Source organism: Carassius gibelio, chromosome B22, assembly GCF_023724105.1.
Source record: "Carassius gibelio isolate Cgi1373 ecotype wild population from Czech Republic chromosome B22, carGib1.2-hapl.c, whole genome shotgun sequence".
NCBI classification, from domain to species: domain Eukaryota; kingdom Metazoa; phylum Chordata; class Actinopteri; order Cypriniformes; family Cyprinidae; genus Carassius; species Carassius gibelio.
Window position 1 is genome coordinate 39017569 of NC_068417.1, and position 24419 is coordinate 39041987.

The 24419-nt window shown below is 36.0% G+C and overlaps 3 non-coding genes and 2 pseudogenes across 3 annotated transcripts; all 5 read right to left on the bottom strand.

Annotated features, from left to right (window-relative positions):
- Positions 1 to 1309: 1309 nt before the first annotated feature.
- Positions 1310 to 1428, bottom strand: LOC128008706 (5S ribosomal RNA). Its single transcript, XR_008180438.1, has one exon. It is a non-coding gene; the product is annotated as a 5S ribosomal RNA (ribosomal RNA).
- Positions 1429 to 2801: 1373 nt separating this feature from the next.
- LOC128008719 (5S ribosomal RNA) lies at positions 2802 to 2920 on the bottom strand. Its single transcript, XR_008180449.1, has one exon. It is a non-coding gene; the product is annotated as a 5S ribosomal RNA (ribosomal RNA).
- Positions 2921 to 16542: 13622 nt separating this feature from the next.
- LOC128006884 (uncharacterized) lies at positions 16543 to 16661 on the bottom strand (annotated as a pseudogene).
- A 6438-nt stretch (positions 16662 to 23099) lies between these two features.
- On the bottom strand, positions 23100 to 23218 carry LOC128000289 (5S ribosomal RNA). Its single transcript, XR_008173077.1, has one exon. It is a non-coding gene; the product is annotated as a 5S ribosomal RNA (ribosomal RNA).
- An 813-nt stretch (positions 23219 to 24031) lies between these two features.
- On the bottom strand, positions 24032 to 24150 carry LOC128007190 (uncharacterized; annotated as a pseudogene).
- Between the last annotated feature and the right edge of the window lie 269 nt (positions 24151 to 24419).

A 24419-nucleotide genomic window follows, 5' to 3' on the forward strand; every position in this document is an offset into this window, starting at 1 on the left:
GGAGAGCCTTTCTCTCCCTACTGCCACCTCTTACTTCCTGGAATGTACCAACAATCACAGGTGCTCAGGGTGGTATGGCCGTAAGCGAAGACTGCTGCAAAGAGAGGACTATTTAAAGACCAGCCAATCTAATCACCAGTACATTATATAAGTAGGAAAGAAAACCCAAAAGCTTAAAGCACCTGGTATTCCTAGGCAGTCTCTCATCAAAGTACTAACCAGACCTAAACCTGCTAAGATTCAGAGATCGGGCATTGACTATTTTTTTTTTTTTTTAATGAAAGATTTTTATATAATTCGTGAAATTTTCCAAAAGATTAAAGCACCTGGTATTCCCAGGCAGTCTCCCATCCATGTACTAACCAGGCCCAAACCTGCTAATATTCAGAGATCGGGCATTGACTCTATTATTTGGCAAAAATATTATATACTAAGTGAAAAATTTCCAAAAAGCTTACAGCACCTGGTATTCCCAGGCGGTCTCCCATCCAAGTACTAACCAGACCTAAACCTGCTAAGATTCAGAGATCGGGCATTGACTCTTTTTTTTTTTATGCAAGATTATTATATAATTTGTGAAATTTTCCAAAAAGATTAAAGCACCTGGTATTCCCAGGCAGTCTCTCATCCATGTACTAACCAGGCCCAAACCTGCTAATATTCAGAGATCGGGCATTGACTCTTATTTTTTATTTTATTTTTTTTTTAATGAAAGATTATTATATAATTCATGAAATTTTCCAAAAGATTAAAGCACCTGGTACTCCCAGGCAGTCTCCCATCCATGTACTAACCAGGCCCAAACCTGCTAATATTCAGAGATCGGGCATTGACTCTATTATTTGGCAAAAATATTATATACTAAGTGAAAAATTTCCAAAAAGCTTACAGCACCTGGTATTCCCAGGCGGTCATCCATCCAAGTACTAACCAGACCTAAACCTGCTAAGATTCAGAGATCGGGCATTGACTCTTTTTTTTTATGCAAGATTATTATATAATTCGTGAAATTTTCCAAAAAGATTAAAGCACCTGGTATTCCCAGGCAGTCTCCCATCCATGTACTAACCAGGCCCAAACCTGCTGATATTCAGAGATCGGGCATTGACTCTTATTTTTTATTTTATTTTTTTAAATGAAAGATTATTATATAATTTGTGAAATTTTCCAAAAGATTAAAGCACCTGGTATTCCCAGGCAGTCTCCCATCCATGTACTAACCAGGCCCAAACCTGCTAATATTAAGAGATCGGGCATTGACTCTATTTTTGGGCAAAATTATTATATACTAAATGAAAAATGTCCAAAAGGCTTACAGCACCTGGTATTCCCAGGCGGTCTCCCATCCAAGTACTAACCAGGCCCAAACCTGCTTAGCTTCCGAGATCAGACGAGATCGGGCATAGCCAGGTTGGTATGGCCGTAAGCGAAGACTGCTGCAAAGAGAGGCCTATTTAAAGACCAGCCAATCTAATCGCCAGTACATTATATAAGTAGGAAAGAAAACCCAAAAGCTTACAGCACCTGGTATTCCCAGGCGGTCTCCCATCCAAGTACTAACCAGACCTAAACCTGCTAAGATTCAGAGATCGGGCATTGACTCTTTTTTTTTTTATGCAAGATTATTATATAATTTGTGAAATTTTCCAAAAAGATTAAAGCACCTGGTATTCCCAGGCAGTCTCTCATCCATGTACTAACCAGGCCCAAACCTGCTAATATTCAGAGATCGGGCATTGACTCTTATTTTTTATTTTATTTTTTTTTTAATGAAAGATTATTATATAATTCATGAAATTTTCCAAAAGATTAAAGCACCTGGTACTCCCAGGCAGTCTCCCATCCATGTACTAACCAGGCCCAAACCTGCTAATATTCAGAGATCGGGCATTGACTCTATTATTTGGCAAAAATATTATATACTAAGTGAAAAATTTCCAAAAAGCTTACAGCACCTGGTATTCCCAGGCGGTCTCCCATCCAAGTACTAACCAGACCTAAACCTGCTAAGATTCAGAGATCGGGCATTGACTCTTTTTTTTTTTATGCAAGATTATTATATAATTTGTGAAATTTTCCAAAAAGATTAAAGCACCTGGTATTCCCAGGCAGTCTCTCATCCATGTACTAACCAGGCCCAAACCTGCTAATATTCAGAGATCGGGCATTGACTCTTATTTTTTATTTTATTTTTTTTTTAATGAAAGATTATTATATAATTCATGAAATTTTCCAAAAGATTAAAGCACCTGGTACTCCCAGGCAGTCTCCCATCCATGTACTAACCAGGCCCAAACCTGCTAATATTCAGAGATCGGGCATTGACTCTATTATTTGGCAAAAATATTATATACTAAGTGAAAAATTTCCAAAAAGCTTACAGCACCTGGTATTCCCAGGCGGTCATCCATCCAAGTACTAACCAGACCTAAACCTGCTAAGATTCAGAGATCGGGCATTGACTCTTTTTTTTTATGCAAGATTATTATATAATTGGTGAAATTTTCCATAAAGATTAAAGCACCTGGTATTCCCAGGCAGTCTCCCATCCATGTACTAACCAGGCCCAAACCTGCTGATATTCAGAGATCGGGCATTGACTCTTATTTTTTATTTTATTTTTTTAAATGAAAGATTATTATATAATTTGTGAAATTTTCCAAAAGATTAAAGCACCTGGTATTCCCAGGCAGTCTCCCATCCATGTACTAACCAGGCCCAAACCTGCTAATATTAAGAGATCGGGCATTGACTCTATTTTTGGGCAAAATTATTATATACTAAATGAAAAATGTCCAAAAGGCTTACAGCACCTGGTATTCCCAGGCGGTCTCCCATCCAAGTACTAACCAGGCCCAAACCTGCTTAGCTTCCGAGATCAGACGAGATCGGGCATAGCCAGGTTGGTATGGCCGTAAGCGAAGACTGCTGCAAAGAGAGGCCTATTTAAAGACCAGCCAATCTAATCGCCAGTACATTATATAAGTAGGAAAGAAAACCCAAAAGCTTAAAGCACCTGGTATTCCTAGGCAGTCTCTCATCAAAGTACTAACCAGACCTAAACCTGCTAAGATTCAGAGATCGGGCATTGACTCTATTATTTGGCAAAATTATTATATACTAAGGGAAAAATGTCCAAAAAGCTTACAGCACCTGGTATTCCCAGGCGGTCTCCCATCCAAGTACTAACCAGACCTAAACCTGCTAAGATTCAGAGATCGGGCATTGACTCTTTTTTTTTTTTATGAAAGATTATTATATAATTCGTGCAATTTTCCAAAAAGATTAAAGCACCTGGTATTTCCAGGCAGTCTCCCATCCATGTACTAACCAGGCCCAAACCTGCTAATATTCAGAGATCCTGCTTAGCTTCCGAGATCAGACGAGATCGGGCATAGCTTTTTTTTATTTATTTTTTTAATTAAAACAATTCCATCATACAAAATTCTCCTTACAGTTTTCACATTGAAACATTATATTTTCTTTAAAATAAAAATATATAATATATTACGCCTCTCCTGAAAACAGAAATTTACATTCCAAATAAAACCAATTGTTAAAAGTCCTCTTTCTTAGGCATTTTTTAAATGTGTACAGCACATCAGTGGGAAACATCTTATGAAACGCATCCAGTTATTTCTCCATTTCAAAATATGTAAACAAGGTTTGCCCATAATTTTCCAACAGTCCTTTAAACACCATCCATACATCTGCTACATAATTTCTATTTTTTGCCACGTTCCTCCTTTTCCATATTGCATTTTTTACTAAAACCATCAACAGATTAATCACTTTTTTGTTTGTAATATTTTCATTCAAACCAAACATTAAGATTGTATTCCAGTTGAAAATATCTTCATTCCCTCTTAAATCTTTCACTAGTTCTTTTGTTTTGTCAAAAAATTATTTCAGTTTTTCACAATATAGAAACAGGAGCAAGATCCCCTAATCCTCTTTAAAACAGACCTTACATACAGCATCTGGTTCCATTCGTATTTTGCACAATCTCTTTCCAGTAAAAATTACATTGTGTCTAATAAAATAGTCCAAAACTTCCAGGTCAGTATCTAAAAAAGCCCATCTTGTATTTTTCCATACATCCTTCTCTTGAATTCCATCGAAATGTCTTAACCAAATATCATTGGCTTTTGGCTTTTTAAAAACAGACAAATTAAAATAATGATAAAACATTTTCACATTATATGATTTCAAACACACCTCTTTATCATTCAATTTTAAAAACACTTCCATTTTATTCTCCCTGCTCCCACCATCTTGAATCATTTCCAACCAATCCTCTGGAATTTTACTTTTAACCTCTTCATATTGTTTTCTTAACATATCCACATTGTACTCTTCTTTTGCTTCTTCCATTGCATCTGTAATTACTTGTATGGCAACCCATTCTCACTCCAAAGGCGTCAAAAACCGAAGCATGGTCAAGCGCCCCTAGCGTCACTTTTATGATGCCAAATGTGCCTCTCGGCGTCGAATATCGAAGCACTACGACCTTCATTGCTTTCAGTGGGAAACTTTTGGCGTCAGAATTCGACACGACGAGGACATGAGATGTTTATCGCTATGAAATCACGTTCAAGAAGTCTCATTCAGCACACATCGCGATACTTGCTATCAGTTCCACAGTTTGGGTGAGTAGTCGTATATACGCTCTTTTAATGCCTTTTATAAATGTATTCTGTCTTATTTATTAATCAGATTAGTGCCATATGTTTAATGGCTGTATCATATCGGTCATCCGCGGCTGTCTTTGAGTTTCATTGCGTTTAAATAAATGAACACAGCTGCTAATTAGTGTGATTAAACTATCTGCCACGTGACGTGCCATAGACCTTCAATCCGTTTTATATTATTATTAATTTCAGGATCAATGATGTAAGTTGTATTTGTAGTAAAATCATGGTAATCACGACTCTTACAATAGTAATAAATGAAATGTGAAGTTAAAACACAGTAAACAGGACATTAGTAACTGTAACTGTAGTTTTACTATGGTATATTAATAATCAATACAACAATACAATAATCACCAAACCAGCTGTTTGTATCACTGTAATGTTAGTGTTTTTATGTGCTTTTATATGACAGATATCACAGTAATCATATGTTCTGTACCATGCTTTTAATACCTTTTAATGTAAATCCAAAAAAAAAAAAAAAAAAAAATCAAATTAAAAATAAATAATAAAACATGCATTTTTCCATTTTGCAGTTCATTCATATCAGTTTATATTTAAATATATATTTATATATATTTATTATATCTAAATATTTTGCTCACAGATCATTATTGACATTCTGTATATAATTAAATTTTATTTTCTCTCCCCTTTTTTTATTTTTTTGTATATTTTTAGCTGAAAAGACGTAAAGGAAGCCCAGTGGTGTTTCTGGAGAGCTATTCCTTCAGAAATGGAGAAGACAGAAAGCTGCGGAGGCAGATTTTTGCAGCAGTAAGTCTGTGATAGTTTGTCCCTTTTATCAAACATTCCTGCTGTTATAGATTGTACAGCATTTGTTGTTTCTTAAACTGTTGCACTGTCCAAATACCCACACTTGCCATCTTTGCACTTGACCACTTGATTACTTATTTGACGTCTTTCCTGTATTTGGCCTAGTGTTCAAGTGAGCATGATGACCACAAGTGTGTGTCGAACTTTTCATGACCTGATGACTGTGTTTCCCAATCCTGGTCCTGGAGAACCCCAGCACTGCATGGTTTTGGTGTCTCTCTTATCTGACAAACACACTTTTGAGGTCTTGGAGTCTTCACTGATGAGCTGATGAGTTGAATCAGGTGTGTTTGATCAGGGAGACATCTCAAATGTGCAGTGTTGGCCTTCTCCAGGACCAGGATTGGGAGCCACTGCCTTATGGGACACAGGTTTAGTGTGTGTTAAGGACGCTGTGCTTTGGCATTATTAAGACCGGGCAAAGTCTCGTTCACACACTCTCACGTACACACACTCTCAAGTGGCCAAGACTGCAAGTGTGGGTATCTGGACAGGGTCAAAGTCTTAAAAATGATCCCTAAACACAGTCGCACATCGCAGTCTTAATAATCCAGTTTAACACTTGTATGATATTGTACAAGCCCCAGGACGGTCTCATCTGACACTATCAAAAGAATTCATATGACTATAGCTTGCTATTAATTACTTGCTTTCTTGCTTTACTTGCTTAATTATACAGCATCTTTACAGAGGTGTAATGTACAAGTTGCACGTAATTAATAATATTTCCTTCCTTCTGTCTTACAGGATTTTTTTGAGATAATGCTGTTCTTCTTTTTCAGGTCTGAAATATCAAGCTCAACAGCTCACTCAAGAGCCAACCCTCACAAACCTTCCTAAAAACTAAAAGAGCTATTACTGAGTCTCAGCGAATCTTGCCATGATCAGCTCTTCCCAGGTACATTTGTTTAGAATATTTTTTAATCAACATTTACTCATCAAATGCTCTGACCTTAATCTTATTTTAAATTAACTTAATTATGTTTAATGAGCAATGTTAATTGCACAAGGAGTAAGTAGAGATTATCTTGTTTCACAGAAGAGAAGGAAGACCAAGGAAATGATTTGCTCAGGATGAGAAATGAAGATGGCCATCTTGTGCTCAAACAAACAGAAGTCCTCTGGTATGTGTGTGTTGAAGCAATGCTGTGTTATACAACATTTTATGATGATCTCTCACAGAACTGGTCATGTCAGCCTTAAAGCAGCTTGAAGAATGGTAAGTGTACAGTACTACAAGGGCCATAGTTGCTCACCCTGCTAAAATCACACAGAACATAAGCTGAACTCTCTGTCCATTAAACAACTTCATCTGGATTGCTTGTTTCACTTTGACCAGGTCTGGGATGTTAGGACTGAGAGATCCTCTGGCTGAGAGAAGCTACACCACATCAGTGCTGGATATCAACCACAAACTGTTTCCAGACACGAGAGAAGAAGATCATGATGGGGAGATGAAACCAGTTTAGATGTGATGATGGGAATCATTATTTTCTGAAACCGTATCACATGTCTTATATGTATCACATGATCTGTATCACAGTTGACTGGATGGGACTGTGTGACTTTTAAGGACATTTCATCACTCATCTGTGTGAACTGATTTATATATGAGGTTAATGTATTTTTGATGATAATTATTTTCATTGAATCTTATTTGTCTTGATGCTACTTTATCAACTTTATAGTCTATGCTTCAATAAAATGAAAATGCTGAATATTGTGTTCTGAAGATTCTTGGTAAATACATAATTTTACTAGGTAGGCTCATATGTGTTTATTTTAGACTTGGAAAAATGACATATTAATTATTGGGATTATTTTTTATTTAAGACATAAACATTTTTGATCGGATTAATAACATCTGGGACATCAGTACACCAGAAAGTAATTTTTTTTATATTTTAGTAACAAATATGCAATTTTTTTGTGAAATAAAGGGAGTTACGAGATTAATTATTCTGCATTACAAGATGGTGCCATGGGCTTTATTGTAACAAACACTTGAGGGATAACTGAGAATGTAGCAGGAATGATCAACGTGGATCTACTAATGCATTAAAACCAAGAGCACACACATTACTGATGTCCAGTACCTGAGGAGCAAGATACAGTGAGGGTGAGGAGGACATTTTTACACTGATTTTTGCTAATTAGTTATTAAATAATTAATTAATATTCTTAGCACTGCATGAATTTGTCCTTGTGTAATAGTGAAGTATCACAATGTGTATACACTGTCCTTGATTACTGCTTTACAGTGGGGAATAGATAAAGGCAAGTTGTTGCAGGTTCATCCATCATATTTCTTGCCATTTACTTAAAAAATCAAAGAAATAATCTATTATTTTCATTATTAAATCATTTCTTTCTAATTTTTCCATGTTTCATCAGATGGCCTCACAATGTCCTGTCAAAAGGTATAATAGCAATGATGTAAGAATTAGAAAACAGAGGACTGTGAAAACTGTCAGATATAAATGTGACTCAGCTCAGTTTGTTGTCCATGATGAGGAGAATACATATATGTAGGTTTTACTGCCCTTCTACCCCCAGGGGCCCAGTAGCACCCCCCGGAAGAGCCCAAAACTGTACATTTCAAATGGCTGTAAATCAGAGTCCAATTAACATATCAAAGAGGACATGGGCAGGATTATTACTTATGCTATGCTGATAAAATAATGTTGAGCTCAGTTTTCAGAAATAAATGGAAAGCTGGCATAAAGGCATTTTAAATATTGCTCACTGTAAAATACCACATTTCAGCCTGCCTCTCAAATATATCATGGAGGTTTGCACAATGAACATATTTAGATGTCCAGTTTTCCTTAAAATAAATAATTTATTTCGTTTCGTTAATAAAAAGTTTTAAACTTCATTACCCACAAGCCTCCGTCGTTCTACCTATGGAAAGGCAACACTAGGGGGCTGTTTTTTGTAGTTCATTGAAGTTATGCTTAGGGTTAGGAATAGGATCTCGGTAAAGATGTCATTTTTCTCAAGACAGCAACACTTCATTGTTGACTTAATATATTACTAATGTGATGGTAGCAGCAAAGTATACTTTTCAACATGATGCGCTGTTTAATATGGGTTAAAAGATAGTCCAACCACAGACTGTCCTGAAAATTCATAGCCAATGACATCAAAGCTGAGCAGCGGTGTCACACTTCCTCATCCATTTATGACCGATGTCTTTCGTTTTTCGGCTGAAGGGATAGATTCGGTTAACAATAGATTAAGCTTGCTACTTATTAGATTATGTTTTATTAACGTCTTCACCTTCCTCCGTTGTTCAACTTGAAAAAAAATGGGCAATATTGATGTGCACATGCCCAATATGTCTTAAATATAAGACACATTTTTAAGATTTTTATTTATTTTTTGACCAAAGACAAATATATTTACTAATCAAATGATGTGCTTCTAAAATTTACATTGTATATTACATTGTGTTTTAAAGTTAAAATTGTTCACATTTGTGTTTCTGTGATTTACCATTCTCTACCATTTGAACTCTAGGAATAAAAACAGAAATTATAAATGAATGAATGAATGAATGAACAAATAAATACATAAAGCATAATGAACATGCATATTTTTGTAAGGATCTTCCATTATTTATTGATATGTCAAACTCATTTAAAGACAACATGCCCAAATTACTACACTGCATCCTCTGTCACCAAGCTCGTTTTTGCCACCATAAAGAATAAAAAGGCAGTTATGTTGTAAACATTAACTATTTTCAGTATGCAAATGAAAATGCTTTTATTAAAATACAAAACAGTAAATACAGTATGTCTTTCAGAGAACACTGGAAAAAGATAAATTATTTTAAAAATTAAATTGACCAAAATGTTATACAACACAATGTAAATGTTTCAAACTCACAAAAAACACCATGAAGACATAAATGTCAAGTGTGCAATATCATCTATAAAACTCTATCAGCACAGCATCAAATAAACACTGATTGTCTGAACAATGAAAGACAGAGAAAGTGTTCAGGAAAACAAACACCTGCTAGCTTTGACATAACATCATGATTTCACTTCATGACTGGAGCTAGGGGATGACTGAGTATGAATATCTCCTTTACTAAAACTCTTAAAGTCTAAAAAGTTTACTGTATGAAGCTTGAAAAAGAGAACAAAATGCTTTATCAATACGAAAAATACTATGTTTAACTATTGTTTTCATCACTGGTTCTGTAATGTATTCATTATGAGCTTATAATTAAAACAAAGTTACATCTTCTGCAAAAATCAAACCACTGCAAAGTCTAATCACTGATCCAGGGACCATTTCTGTGTGTGCGGGGGAAAAAGAGTTAACGAGGTGAGTCCTTGTGCATGATGGAGAACTAGCATTATCTGCAAAAAATCCTGTAAGACAGAAGGAAGGAAATATTATTAATTACGTGCAACTTGTACATTACACCTCTGTAAAGATGCGGTATAATTAAATGTTAAATGCATCCATTATTGAAAGCAAGTAATTAATAGCAAGCTATAGTCATATGAATTCTTTTGATAGTGTCAGATGAGACCGTCCTGGGGCTTGTACAATATCATACAAGTGTTAAACTGGATTATTAAGACTGTGATGTGCGACTGTGTTTAGGGATCATTTTAAAGACTTTGACCCCGTACAGATACCCACACTTGCAGTCTTGGCCACTTGAGAGTGTGTGTACGTGACAGTGTGTGAACGAGACTTTGCCCGGTCTTAATAATGCCAAAGCACAGCGTCCTTAACACACACTAAACCTCTCCAATACTGCTCCGGAGCGCTTTACAAAGCTTAGTGTATCCCATCATGCATCATGTTTTGGAATAAATCGTCAGACTTTTTGCTGAGATCTCACAAGAGGTCACGGAAAGCTGTCCAATGTACAGTATGTGAAATATTGATAATTAGATATTAAAAATCTCTGTAAACACATAAGTGTCCCATAAGGCAGTGGCTCCCATTCCTGGTCCTGGAGAAGCCCAACACTGCACATTTGAGATGTCTCCCTGATCAAACACACCTGATTCAACTCATCAGCTCATCAGCGAAGACTCCAAGACCTCAAAAGTGTGTTTGTCAGATAAGAGAGACACCAAAACCATGCAGTGCTGGGGTTCTCCAGGACCAGGATTGGGAAACACAGTCATCAGGTCATGAAAAGTTCGACACACACTTGTGGTCATCATGCTCACTTGAACACTAGGCCAAATACAGGAAAGACGTCAAATAAGTAATCAAGTGGTCAAGTGCAAAGATGGCAAGTGTGGGTATTTGGACAGTGCAACAGTTTAAGAAACAACAAATGCTGTACAATTTATAACAGCAGGAATGTTTGATAAAAGGGACAAACTATCACAGACTTACTGCTGCAAATATCTGATATCAATAAAATAAAAAAAGGGGAGAGAAAATAAAATTGAATTATATACAGAATGTTAATAATGATCTGTGAGCAAAATATTTAGATATAATAAATATATATAAATATATATTTAAATATAAACTGATATGAATGAACTGCAAAATGGAAAAATGCATGTTTTATTATTTATTTTTAATTTGATTTTTTTTTTTTTTTTTGGATTTACATTAAAAGGTATTAAAAGCATGGTACAGAACATATGATTACTGTGATATCTGTCATATAAAAGCACATAAAAACACTAACATTACAGTGATACAAACAGCTGGTTTGGTGATTATTGTATTGTTGTATTGATTATTAATATACCATAGTAAAACTACAGTTACAGTTACTAATGTCCCGTTTACTGTGTTTTAACTTCACATTTCATTTATTACTATTGTAAGTGTCGTGATTACCATGATTTTACTACAAATACAACTTACATCATTGATCCTGAAATTAATAATAATATAAAACGGATCGAAGGTCTATGGCACGTCAGGTGACAGATATAGTTTAATCACACTAATTAGCAGCTGTGTTCATTTATTTAAACGCAATGAAACTCAAAGACAGCCGCGGATGACCGATATAATACAGCGATTAAACATATGGCACTAATCTGATTAATAAATAAGACAGAATACATTTATAAAAGGCATTAAAAGAGCGTATTTAGGACTACTCACCCAAACTGTGGAACTGATAGCAAGTATCGCGATGTGTGCTGAATGAGACTTCTTGAACGTGATTTCATAGCGATAAACATCTCATGTCCTCGTCGTGTCGAATTCTGACGCCAAAGTTTCCCACTGAAAGCAATGAAGGTCGTAGTGCTTCGATATTCGACACCAAGAGGCACATTTGGCGTCATAAAAGTGACGCTAGGGGCGCTTGACCATGCTTCGGTTTTTGACGCCTTTGGAGTGAGAATGGGTTGTGTTTGGGTAAAAAACCTTCTTTGAATTCATATAAAATGTCCCTTACTTTTAAAATGCCCACATCCACCCACTTCTTAAAATAAAGTTATTTTCCTTGTGTCCCAATCTTTTTGTTTAAAAATAAAGGTTGATTTAAAACGATTCCCCTTCCAACAGGTTTAAAATCCACCTTTGCTAAAAAAAGACCCCCAAGCGCTTAAAACTTCCTTGTAAAATTCTGGTATTCCTTGTATCATCCAGTTCTTCAATTTCATCCATAAAATATTGTCTCCAATTTGTAAATTTCCACACCTATTCAAATAAAACTCCATAGTTACCTTCCAATCTTCTTTATTTTCATCATCTAAATATTTCTTGACCACTTTTACCCTCATACTCTTCATTTTTTGTTCCAGATCTACTAGTCCCATCCCTCCCTCCTCTACCGGCCCAATCAAAGTGTTGTAAGCAATTCTTGGGGTTTTTTTTCCCCATAAAATCTCTAAAATTGATTTTTTTATTCTTTGTCTCACCCACAGCGGGATTGATGCTACATGTAAAACGTACCACATTTTTGAGAACATTAAAACATTTACTATTAAAATCTTTTCTTTTAAATTTAAAAACCTGTTTCTCCAAAAGACCAACCTTCTTTCCATCCCATCCACTATTTCCCCCCACATATTATCCTGTACATTCTTTGCACACCTAAAATCTTAAATTCCTGCACTTCTGTGAAACTCCAACACCCCGTTACAACCGGTACCCTCCCAAATCTCATGTATTCAGTTTTCTCTTCATTTATCTTTGCTCCTGACCCTTGACAATACAAATTGATTTTATCCATTACATTTTTAACACTCTGCAAATTTTCCACTATTATTGTAGTGTCATCAGCATACTGGTAGATCTTATTTAGCTCCTTTCCTCTATTTATTTCAATCCCTTTTATTTCTTTACAGTTTTTAACTATCAGTCCTAAAGGCTCTGCCACTAAAGAATATAATTGTGCTGATAATGGGCATCCTTGTCTTATAGATCTAGTTAAAATAAAAGGCTTTGTTAAAAAACCATTACACTTTACTTTTGTTAATGCATCTTTGTATAAAATTTTTAACCACTTTATAAAATTCACCCCAAAACCAAACTGCTCTAAAATCGAAAATAAAAATCCATGCTCTACTCTATCGAAAGCTTTTTCAAAGTCTAAACTAATAAAATAACCATTTTTGCCTTCTCCACTGACATAACTTATCCCATCTCTTATACTGTTTGTTATATCAGCTATGTCTCTTCCAATTACTCCATTTGCCTGATTTGTCTCTATTATACTCTGTAAAACATTTTTTAATCTGTTCGCTAAAACCTTTGCTAAAATCTTCAAGTCAGTATTTAACATGGTTATTGGTCTAAAATTCTTTAAAAGCTTCTTATCAACCTTTCTTTTATATATTATTTTCATCAAACCCATACTCATTTTTTGATTGAAAGCCTCTTTTTTAAAAACCTCCTCATATACTTCTTGTAGAATCAAACTTATTTTATCCTTAAAAACTTTATAAAACTCATTACCTATCCCATCTATACCAGGGCTTTACTTGTTTTTCCAATTATTTATTGCTTGTGTTATTTCATCTAGCTTTATTTCTCTATCGCATTCCATTTTGTCTGCCACCTCCACTCTTTTTGTTATTTGTTGTAATAATACATTTCTCATTTTTCCATCTGTATCTTTAGTTTTAAATAATTATTCATAATAGCTTCTTACTACTTCCAGAATTCCTTTTGTTTCCTTAATTACCTCACCGTATTTATTTTTCAATTCTTTTATCATTTCCGATTTTGCTTTCCCCCTTTCTAGGTTAAAGAAGAACCTGGTGCATTTTTCTCCTTCTACTGTATATTTTGCTCTACTTCTTAACATTGCTCCATTACATTTACTTTCCTCAAATTTATTCAATTCCTCCTCCATTACTATAACATTTTGCACATTTACCTCCTCCTTATTTAATTCTTCCTTTAAATTATCTCTTCTCTCTTTTTCTTTAGCCCTTTTCACTTTCTGGATCAACCTGCTATACTTAATTGGATATTTTTTTATTTCATATTTTACATTCTCCCACCACAATCTCTTGTCTTCCCAATACATTCCATTTTCTTTTTCTTCTTCTATTATATTTTCAATCCCTTGTTTGTAACTTTTGTTTTTTAAAAGTTCTGTGTTTAAAATCCAAACTCCAGGTCCCTTAATTTCATCTTTAAAATTCATTGCCATTAAAACCATTTTATGATCACTCAAAGAAGTTTCCTTATAAGTTATATCCTCTATAAAATAGGTTAGGTTTCTTGTACATAAAAAGTGATCTATTCTTGTTTGACATAAAAAATTACCGACTAGCTGTTTTCTAGAAAAATCTCTTTTCTTTTCATGCCTCTCTCTCCATACATCTATCATATTTTCCCTCCATCAAACCTCTTAATTCTTTTCTCCCTGTATCTGACTTAAAAACCATTCCGTCAGCCATATCTCTCTTACTAAAAACCGTATTAAAATCACCCGCCATTATTATTTTTCCCCATCCTTCTATCAAGTCTCTTAAAACAGTAAAAAAAACATAGTCTTTTCTTTTTATTCATTTGGCGCATGTAGGTTGATTAAATTAAATTCTTCATTTCCATATTTAATTTTTACCCCTATACATTTCCCTTTTTTATCATCATAGATAAGTTCCCCTTCTATTTCCTTGTTTGTTCTTATTAATATAGCTAACCCTCTTCCCATTTGTCCTTCTCCATTATTAAAAAAGATTTCTCCATCCCATCTCTTCTTAAAAACATCCATTACATCCCTTCTCCAGTTTGTTTCTTGCAATAAAATAATATCCTCATTTTTACACAGTTCTTTTAGTTTTTCAAATTTCATTTCATTCAACAGTCCCCTAGCATTAAAAACAACAACACTTAAAACCATAAAATACAATAAAACATGCATAAAACCCATTTTCTCAGTCCGCGCTCTCAGAGACTTTCAACACTTCATATCTATTTACATTTACTAGAGGGTTCTCTTGTGTCACTTTTTTCTAGCCTTATCAAGGTTCGGTCTTACCTTGGGCAATCTTCTTCTTTTGAGGCCTTTTACTTCAGTGTCTACATCCTCATTACTTTCCTCACTCTCTTTGTCTTCTTGATAGTTTTTTTCCATTTTGTCCAATGCACTATCCAGTACCCTTTCAGGTTTTTGCACTGGTGCCAATTTTCCTCCTTCCATTTGAGTCTGCATCCTTTGTTCGTTGTCGTCCTCTCCTTGTCCATTACTGTTCTCTTTATTCCCACCGTCCTGCGTTCCTTCCTCCTCTTCCTCCATCTCCTTGCCTTCATCTTTCTCATACATCTGCTTTCCCTCCTGCTCCTCTTGATTTTGGTTGTTTTCCATCCAGCACTCACACTTATTCAAAACTCTCCTGCAGTCCGGGCAACTCACCGCTCTGCAGTCTCTTGCGAAGTGGCCCCTTTCCAGGCACTTGTAACAAGTAAATTCTGGGCAGTCCTTTACCATGTGGTCTGGGCTCATGCACAGTCTACAGGTCTTCACCTGGTTACTGTGCACCACCCGAAAAAACTGTGGACCTTCTGCTGTCTCCATCTTGGTGCTGTAGGGCAGGGAAGCCACCTCTTTGGGGAACCGCACTTTAATATACCTCGTCCCATCTTCGATGCTGGTGCCTGGGTATGTCCTCCTCCTGATGTTAGAGACTGGGGTTACCCCCCATCCCTCTAGTTTCTTTAGGATGTCCTCATCATTCACATAGGCAGGCAGGTGCATGAATGAGACAACATAGTCCCTGTTTTGCAGCCTTTTCACCTCACAGTTTATTCCCTTAACCGTCAGTCCATTGGTTAATTCATCTGCATCCTCCTCATTCTCTAAGGTAATTTCATATTCTTTTGATAGCCTTGGTCTCACAGCCAGAATTTTTGCCACACTGATTCTCCCTGCGATCGCTTTAATAATGTCTTCTGCCTTCGCCTCCTGCACATGCAATAATTCCACAATCACTGTTGCTTCCTTCATATAAACTCTTTTTGCAGCACCTCTTCTTTCATCTTTATCCATTCCGTTTCCTTCTCGTCATTGATTTTCCAGTCCAGGTTCTTTTTGCCTTTGTGTCCCTCATTCCATTGCTTTGTCCGTCACCAAAGATCCATCCATTTTTAACATAAACAAACTACTAGACTTACTTTCCCCCCAAACAGCATACGCTGTTGGGAGGATAAACTTAAACAAAAAATAAAAAAACAAAACAGAACAAAAACTCCTAAAACAAACACAAAAAAGATTAAATACAAACAAGCTTAGGTGAGCCTTCCTCACCCTCTAGTGCCAAGTCACTTCCTGTGAGCAATCTATCGCCCCCAGGTTGGTATGGCCGTAAGCGAAGACTGCTGCAACGAGAGGGCTATTTAAAGACCAGCCAATCTAATCGCCAGTACATAATATAAGTAGGAAAGAAAACCCAAAAGCTTAAAGCACCTGGTATTCCTAGGCAGTCTCTCATCAAAGTACTAACCAGACCTAAACCTGCTAAGATTCAGAGATCGGGCATTGACTCTTTTTTTTTTTTTTTTTTAATGAAAGATTTTTATATAATTCGTGAAATTTTCCAAAAGATTAAAGCACCTGGTATTCCCAGGCAGTCTCCCACCCATGTACTAACCAGGCCCAAACCTGCTTAGCTTCCGAGATCAGACGAGATCGGGCATAGCCAGGTTGGTATTGCAGTAAGCGAAGACTGCTGCAAAGAGAGGGCTATTTAAAGAGCAGCCAATCTAATCGCCAGTACATTATATAAGTAGGAAAGAAAACACAAAAGCTTAAAGCACCTGGTATTCCTAGGCAGTCTCTCATCAAAGTACTAACCAGACCTAAACCTGCTAAGATTCAGAGATCGGGCATTGACTCTATTTTTTGGCAAAATTATTATATACTAAGTGAAAAATGTCCAAAAAGCTTACAGCACCTGGTATTCCCAGGCGGTCTCCCATCCAAGTACTAACGAGGCCAAACCTGCTTAGCTTCCGAGATCAGACGAAATCGGGCATAGCCTTTTTTTTTTTATTTTTTTTATTCAATTCAAACATACATATCAATTATTAACATACAAAGATACATAATATGCTTTCTTTAACATAGACACTCCTAAGATTTTGGGCTGTCAGACATCTTACAAATAATAACTTAAAAAACACTCATTACATTGTTTAATCTTTTAAAAATGACAATTCCATCCCCAGGTCATTTAAAACCTTTAAGACCTCCTGAGTAAAAACATAATTAAAAAGATTCATTGTTCCCTCCAACTTAAAGTAATAAAACAGACATTCAACATATTTCTCAACTTTTCTCCTAAACATTTCCCACACATCAATTAAAACATTTTCCTTTTTCACCACTACTCTTCTTTCCCATACCGCACTTTTCATCAACATCACAAGTAAATTAATGATCTTCTTGTTTTTACAATTTTCATTAATTCCCAACATGAACACCTTTTCCCACTCAAATTTCCCAATTTCAACTCCTCTCAAAATTAAAATCATGTTTTTACATCTCTCATTAAAAACTTTCAGCTGATCACAATATAAAAACAAGTGTAAGAACCCTTCATCTGCATCTTGGCATACTTTACATGTGGCACTTTCCTCCATCCCAATTTTGTTTAAAATCACATCTTTGAACACTGCTTTGTTCCTGATAAAATACTCCATATTCTGCAGTTTTGTCTGTAAAATTTTACCATTCATGTTCGACCATATATTCTCTTCTTTTACATCATTGAACATCCGTATCCAGTACTCATTTACAACAGGTTTCTTAAAAACAGTATCTCTAAAAACACAATAAAACATTTTCACAGTACATTCATTAAAAGCACACAGTTTTTTCCCTAGCCTCACATACACATCTTTCCCAGGTTTCTCTTCTTCCATGTTGTCAATTCATTTTATCCACTCTTGAGGTATTGCATTCTTAATTACGTCATACTTGTTTGTTATCTCTCGTCTGCTATAATCCTCCTTTGCCTCCTCCATCACATCCACAATGTATTGCACTGGTAAAAACCCCTCTTTGAATTCATATAAAACATCTCTGACTTTCGTGATTCCCACATCCCACCACTTCTTAAAAAAAACCTCCTTCCCTTGACTTAAAATGCCGTTGTTTAAGAATAAAGGCTGATTTAAAATGTTCTCTCTGCCTTGTGGCTTAAAATGCACATTCGTAAAAAATTTGCCCCATGCCCCCATCAGTTCTTTATAAAAATCTGGCAGCCCCTCCGTCATCCATTTTTTAACTTTCATCCATAAAATGTTGTCCCCCAAATTAAAATTACTACACTTACTTAAAAAATGCCCCATTGTTCTCTTCTATGCCACTTCGTTTTCTTCATCCAAGTACTTTTTTATTATTTTCACTCTCAAGCTGTTCTTTCTTTGTTCCACATCCATTAACCCCAGTCCTCCCTTCTTCACTGCTACTATTAAGGTGTTCTGTGCTATTCTTGGTGGCTTCCCTTCCCATAAAAAATCTAAAAAACATTTTTTCAGGCTCTTTTCTACCCACAACGGCATAGATGACACATATAAAATATACCACAATTTTGAAACCATTAAAACATTAAGAACTAAAACCTTCCCTTTCAAAGTTAATGTTCTCATTCTCCAAAAATTCAATCTTCTTTCAATCCCTCCTAAAGCTTTTGTCCTCATTTACTTTAGCTCCTGATCCCCTACAATACTTTTGTACAATTTGAATTGCATTTTTCACACTCTTCAGATCTTTTAACAATAATGTTTTGTCATCCGCGTACTGAAAAATTTTACTTTCCCCTCCATCGATGCCTATGCCTTTTATCCCCTCTCCATGTTTTACAGCCAATCCCAAAGGTTCTGCAACTAAAGAATATAAAAGAGCTGACAACGGACATCCTTGTCTTATCGATCTAGTAATTTTAAAACACTGTGTTAAAAAGCCATTACATTTAATTTTTGTTATTGTGCCTTTGTATAAAATCCTAATCCATTTCATAAAATTCTCTCCAAAACCAAAACTTTGTAAAACATCAAATAAAAAACCATGCTCCACCCTGTCAAAAGCTTTCTCGAAATCTAAACTGATAATAAACCCATTTTTATTGCTTTCATGTATGTATCTTATCATATCTTTTATACTAATAGTTTTATCTGCTAAGTCTCTCCCTTTCACTCCGTACACTTGGTTAGTTTTAATTATACTCGGCATGACTTCTTTCAATCTGTTGGCTAAAATTTTAGATAAAATCTTTAAATCAGTATTCAGCATTGTAATCGGTCTATAGTTCTTTAAATCTGTCTTCTCTCCTTTTCTCTTGTATATCAATTTCATTAAACCCATTCCCATTCTTTGATTTAATTCTCCTTTCTTAAACACCTCTACATATACTTCTTTTAAAATGCTAGTTAAAAAATCTATATATATATATATATATATATATATATATATATATATATATATATATATATATATATATATATATATATCTATTAAAAAAACTATATAAAATACACTCCCCAAACCATCTACACCTGGACTTTTATTTTTGTTTAGTTCACTTATTGCTCTTTTAATCTCTTCTTCTCTTATCTCTTCATCACACTCTTTTTTGTCTACTTCTCCTACTGTTGTTTTTATTTGATTCAGTAACTCCAGTTTTTCTTCTTCGCCCACCCCCTCAGTACTAAACAGGTTCTCATAGTAAGCTTTTATTTCTTCTAATATTTCCTCATTAGTTTCCACCACTACACCATTTTTCCCTCTTATTTCTTTAATCATTCCAGCCTTCCCTCTTATTTTTTCTAAATCAAAATTTTTTTTTGTACATTTTTCACCCTCCACAGTATATTTAGCTTTACTTCTTAGTCTTGCACCTTCATATTTTTTCTCTTCCATGTCTTTCAATATTCCCTCCAATTCTTTTATTTTTTGTATATCTTTCCCATTCTCATTTAATTCCTTTTCCAATTTTTCTCTTATTTCTCTCTCCTTCTTCCTCTTACTTCTCTGTATTAATTTACTGTACTTTATTGTGAATTTTTTAACTAAATATTTAACATTTTCCCACCATATCCTTTTATCTTACATTCTGTACATTCCATTCTCCTTTTCTTTTTCAATAATTTCTTTAATACTTAACACATAGTCCTCATTCTTCAAAACCTCTGCATTTAAAACCCATACCCCCGGCCCTTTTTTCACTGAACTCCAGTCTACTTGCATAAAAATTGGTTTATGGTCACTTAAGCTTGATTCTTCATATTTGATATTACCGATAAATCCTTCAATGTTCCTTGTACATAAAATAAAATAAATCCTTTGTCTTACAGATAAAATTACCCACTAATTGCCTCCTTGAATATTCTTTCTTTTTTTCGTTTCTTTCTCTCCATACATCAATTATATTATTTTCTTCCATTAATAATTTCAGTTCTTTTCTTCCTTTATCATTTTTAAAAACCATTCCCTCTCCCATTTCTAATTTACTGAAAACAGTATTAAAATCACCCATCATAATAACTTCTTTATGTTTCTTTAAAAATTCTCTTAATATATTAAAATATTCCTTTTTTTCATTCTCTACTGTTGGTGCATGAATATTAACTACAATAACTTTTTTTCTCCTCATACTCCATTTCAACCGCCATACATTTCCCATCCATGTCATTATATATTGTTTTACAGGATACACCACTGTTTTCTTTTATTAAAACTGCAACTCCTCTTCCCAGCCTCCCAACACCATTGTACTCTTCCCTCCAGTTAGTTTCTTGTAATAAAATCATATCTTCTCCTTTACACATTTCTTTCACTTTTTCAAATTTTCCCATGTCTGACAGCCCTCTAGCATTAAAAGTCACTATTCTTAACAGCATAAAACATATAAAAACATGCATAAAACCCATAAACTCAGTCCATCTCCTCCAAACCCTTTAGCAACTCATACTTATTTGTACATTCAAAACCATCTTCTTTAAGCACTCTTTTTCTTGCAGTATCTAAATTGGGTATTACCTTCACAGATCTTCTTCTTTTTGATGATTTTCCCTGCGTTTCCTCATTTTCTTGTCCTTGTTCACACTCTTTTGTAGCATCATTAATTTCTACTGCGTCCATCTCCTTTTGCACACTGTCCGTCACATCCATCGGTGTACATAAAATTCCCTCCTGTTGTGCAACATTTAATACTTTATTCCTTTCATCATCCAGTTCCATAGTATCCAAAGCATTTTTCAAGCTGTCAGTCAAATCCATCTGTGTCCAAATTCCCCCCTCCTGTTGTGTTTGTATGATGGGTTCGTTACACTCTTTCTGTTGTTCCATATCCTTAATTAATTCCAGGCCTTCACCTCGAACTCTTTCTCCATCGTCTCGCTGCTCGTTGTCTCTTTCATGCACCTGCCCGCCCACCTGCTGCTCCTCCTCCTCACCCTGCATCCAACACTCACACTTATTTAAAACCAAATTGCAATCCGGCACATCACAGCGTTGCAATTTCTTGCGAAGTGGCCTCTCTCCTCGCATTTATGGCATTTGAACTCCGGGCAGTCCTTCACCACATGGTCTGGGCTCATGCACAGCCGACAAGTCTTCACCTGATGGCTGTGCATCACCCAAAAATATTGTGGACCCTCTGCCATCTCTATTTTTGTGCTGTAAGGGAGGGAGGCCACCTCCTTCGGAAACCGCGCCTTTACATATCTTGTCCCATCCTCAATGCTGGTGCCCGGATAAACACGCCGCTTTATTTTTGAAAGTGGGGAAACCCCCCAAACCTCCAGTTTATTTAAAATCTCTTCATCAGCAAGGTAGACGGGCAGATGCATGAAAGAGACAACATAATCTCTGTTTTGAAGTTTTTTTCTCACAGCTCACTCCATTTATTAGCAATCCCTCAGTCAGCTTATCACAAGTTGCCATGCGTCTCTCTCCAGCCAGTCCAGTGTCGTTTGCCATGCGTCTCTCTCCAGCCAGTCCAGTGTTGTTTGCCATGCGTCTCTCTCCAGCCAGTCCAGTGTCGTTTGCCATGCGTCTCTCTCCAGCCAGTCCAGTGTCGTTTGCCATGCGTCTCTCTCCAGCCAGTCCAGTGTCGTTTGCCATGCGTCTCTCTCCAGCCAGGCCAGTGTTGTTTGCCAATAATCCATCCATTGTACAAAAACACCAAAAAAAAACAATTAACCACCCTCCAGCCAGCAAGATGCTGCTGTTAGGTGGTTTAAAACTGAAAAACCACACAAAAAATAAACTAAAAGTCCAAAAACAACTCACAAAACAAACACTAACAGAAAAATCAAAATGGAGGAGAGCCTTCCTCTCCCAACTGCAGCCGACACTTCCTGTAGCTCTCTAGCGCCCTCTGGTTGGTATGGCCGTAAGCGAAGACTGCTGCAAAGAGAGGGCTATTTAAAGAGCAGCCAATCTAATCGCCAGTACATTATATAAGTAGGAAAGAAAACCCAAAAGCTTAAAGCACCTGGTATTCCTAGGCAGTCTCTCATCAAAGTACTAACCAGACCTAAACCTGCTAAGATTCAGAGATCGGGCATTGACTCTATTTTTTGGCAAAATTATTATATACTAAGTGAAAAATGTCCAAAAAGCTTACAGCACCTGGTATTCCCAGGCGGTCTCCCATCCAAGTACTAACCAGGCCCAAACCTGCTAATATTCAGAGATCGGGCATTGACTCTTTTTTTTTAATGAAAGATTATTATATAATTCGTGAAATTTTCCAAAAGATTAAAGCACCTGGTATTCCCAGGCAGTCTCCCATCCATGTACTAACCAGGCCCAAACCTGCTAATATTCAGAGATCGGGCATTGACTCTATTTTTTGGCAAAATTATTATATACTAAGTGAAAAATGTCCAAAAAGCTTACAGCACCTGGTATTCCCAGGCGGTCTCCCATCCAAGTACTAACCAGACCTAAACCTGCTAAGATTCAGAGATCGGGCATTGACTCTTTTTTTTTTAATGAAAGATTATTATATAATTCGAGAAATTTTCGGTATTCCCAGGCAGTCTCCCACCCATGTACTAACCAGACCTAAACCTGCTAAGATTCAGAGATCGGGCACTGACTCTATTTTTTGGCAAAATTATTATATACTAAGTGAAAAATGTCCAAAAAGCTTTCAGCACCTGGTATTCCCAGGCGGTCTCCCATCCAAGTACTAACCAGGCCCAAACCTGCTTAGCTTCCGAGATCAGATGAGATCGGGCATAGCCAGGTTGGTATTGCCGTAAGCGAAGACTGCTGCAAAGAGAGGGCTATTTAAAGAGCAGCCAATCTAATCGCCAGTACATTATATAAGTAGGAAAGAAAACCCAAAATCTTAAAGCACCTGGTATTCCTAGGCAGTCTCTCATCAAAGTACTAACCAGACCTAAACCTGCTAAGATTCAGAGATCGGGCATTGACTCTTTCGGGTTTTTTTTTTTGTTTTTTTTTATGGAAAATTATTATATAATTCGTGAAATTTTCCAAAAGATTAAAGCGCCTGGTATTCCCAGGCAGTCTCCCATCCATGTACTAACCAGGCCCAAACCTGCTAATATTCAGAGATCGGGCATTGACTCTATTATTTGGCAAAATTATTATATACTAAGTGAAAAATGTCCAAAAAGCTTACAGCACCTGGTACTACCAGGCGTTCTCCAATCCAAGTACTAACCAGACCTAAACCTGCTAAGATTCAGAGATCGGGCATTGACTCTTTTTTTTTTTTTGTTTTTTTTTTTTGTTTTTAATGAAAGATTATTATATAATTCGTGAAATTTTCCAAAATATTAAAGCACCTGGTATTCCCAGGCAGTCTCCCATCCATGAAGTAAACCATGCCCGAACCTGCTAATATTCAGAGGTCGGGCATTGACTATATTTTTTGGCAAAATTATTATATACTAAGTGAAAAATGTCCAAAAAGCTTACAGCACCTGGTATTCCCAGGCGGTCTCCAATCCAAGTACTAACCAGACCTAAACCTGCTAAGATTCAGAGATCGGGCATTGACTCTATTTTTTGGCAAAATTATTATATACTAAGTGAAAAATGTCAAAAAAGCTTACAGCACCTGTTATTCCGAGGCAGTCTCCCATCCAAGTACCAACAAGGCCCAAACCTGCTTAGCTTCCGAGATCAGACGAGATGGGGCATAGCCAGGTTGGTATGACCGTAAGCCAAGACTGCTGCAAAGAGAGGGCTATTTAAAGACCGACCAATCTAATCACCAGTACATTATATAAGTAGGAAAGAAAACCCAAAAGCTTAAAGCACCTGGTATTCCTAGGCAGTCTCTCATCAAAGTACTAACCAGAAATAAACCTGCTAAGATTCAGAGATCGGCCATTGACTCTTTTTTTTTTTTTTTAATGAAAGATTATTATATAATTCGTGAAATTTTACAAAATCTTAAAGCACCTGGTATTCCTAGGCAGTCTCTCATCAAA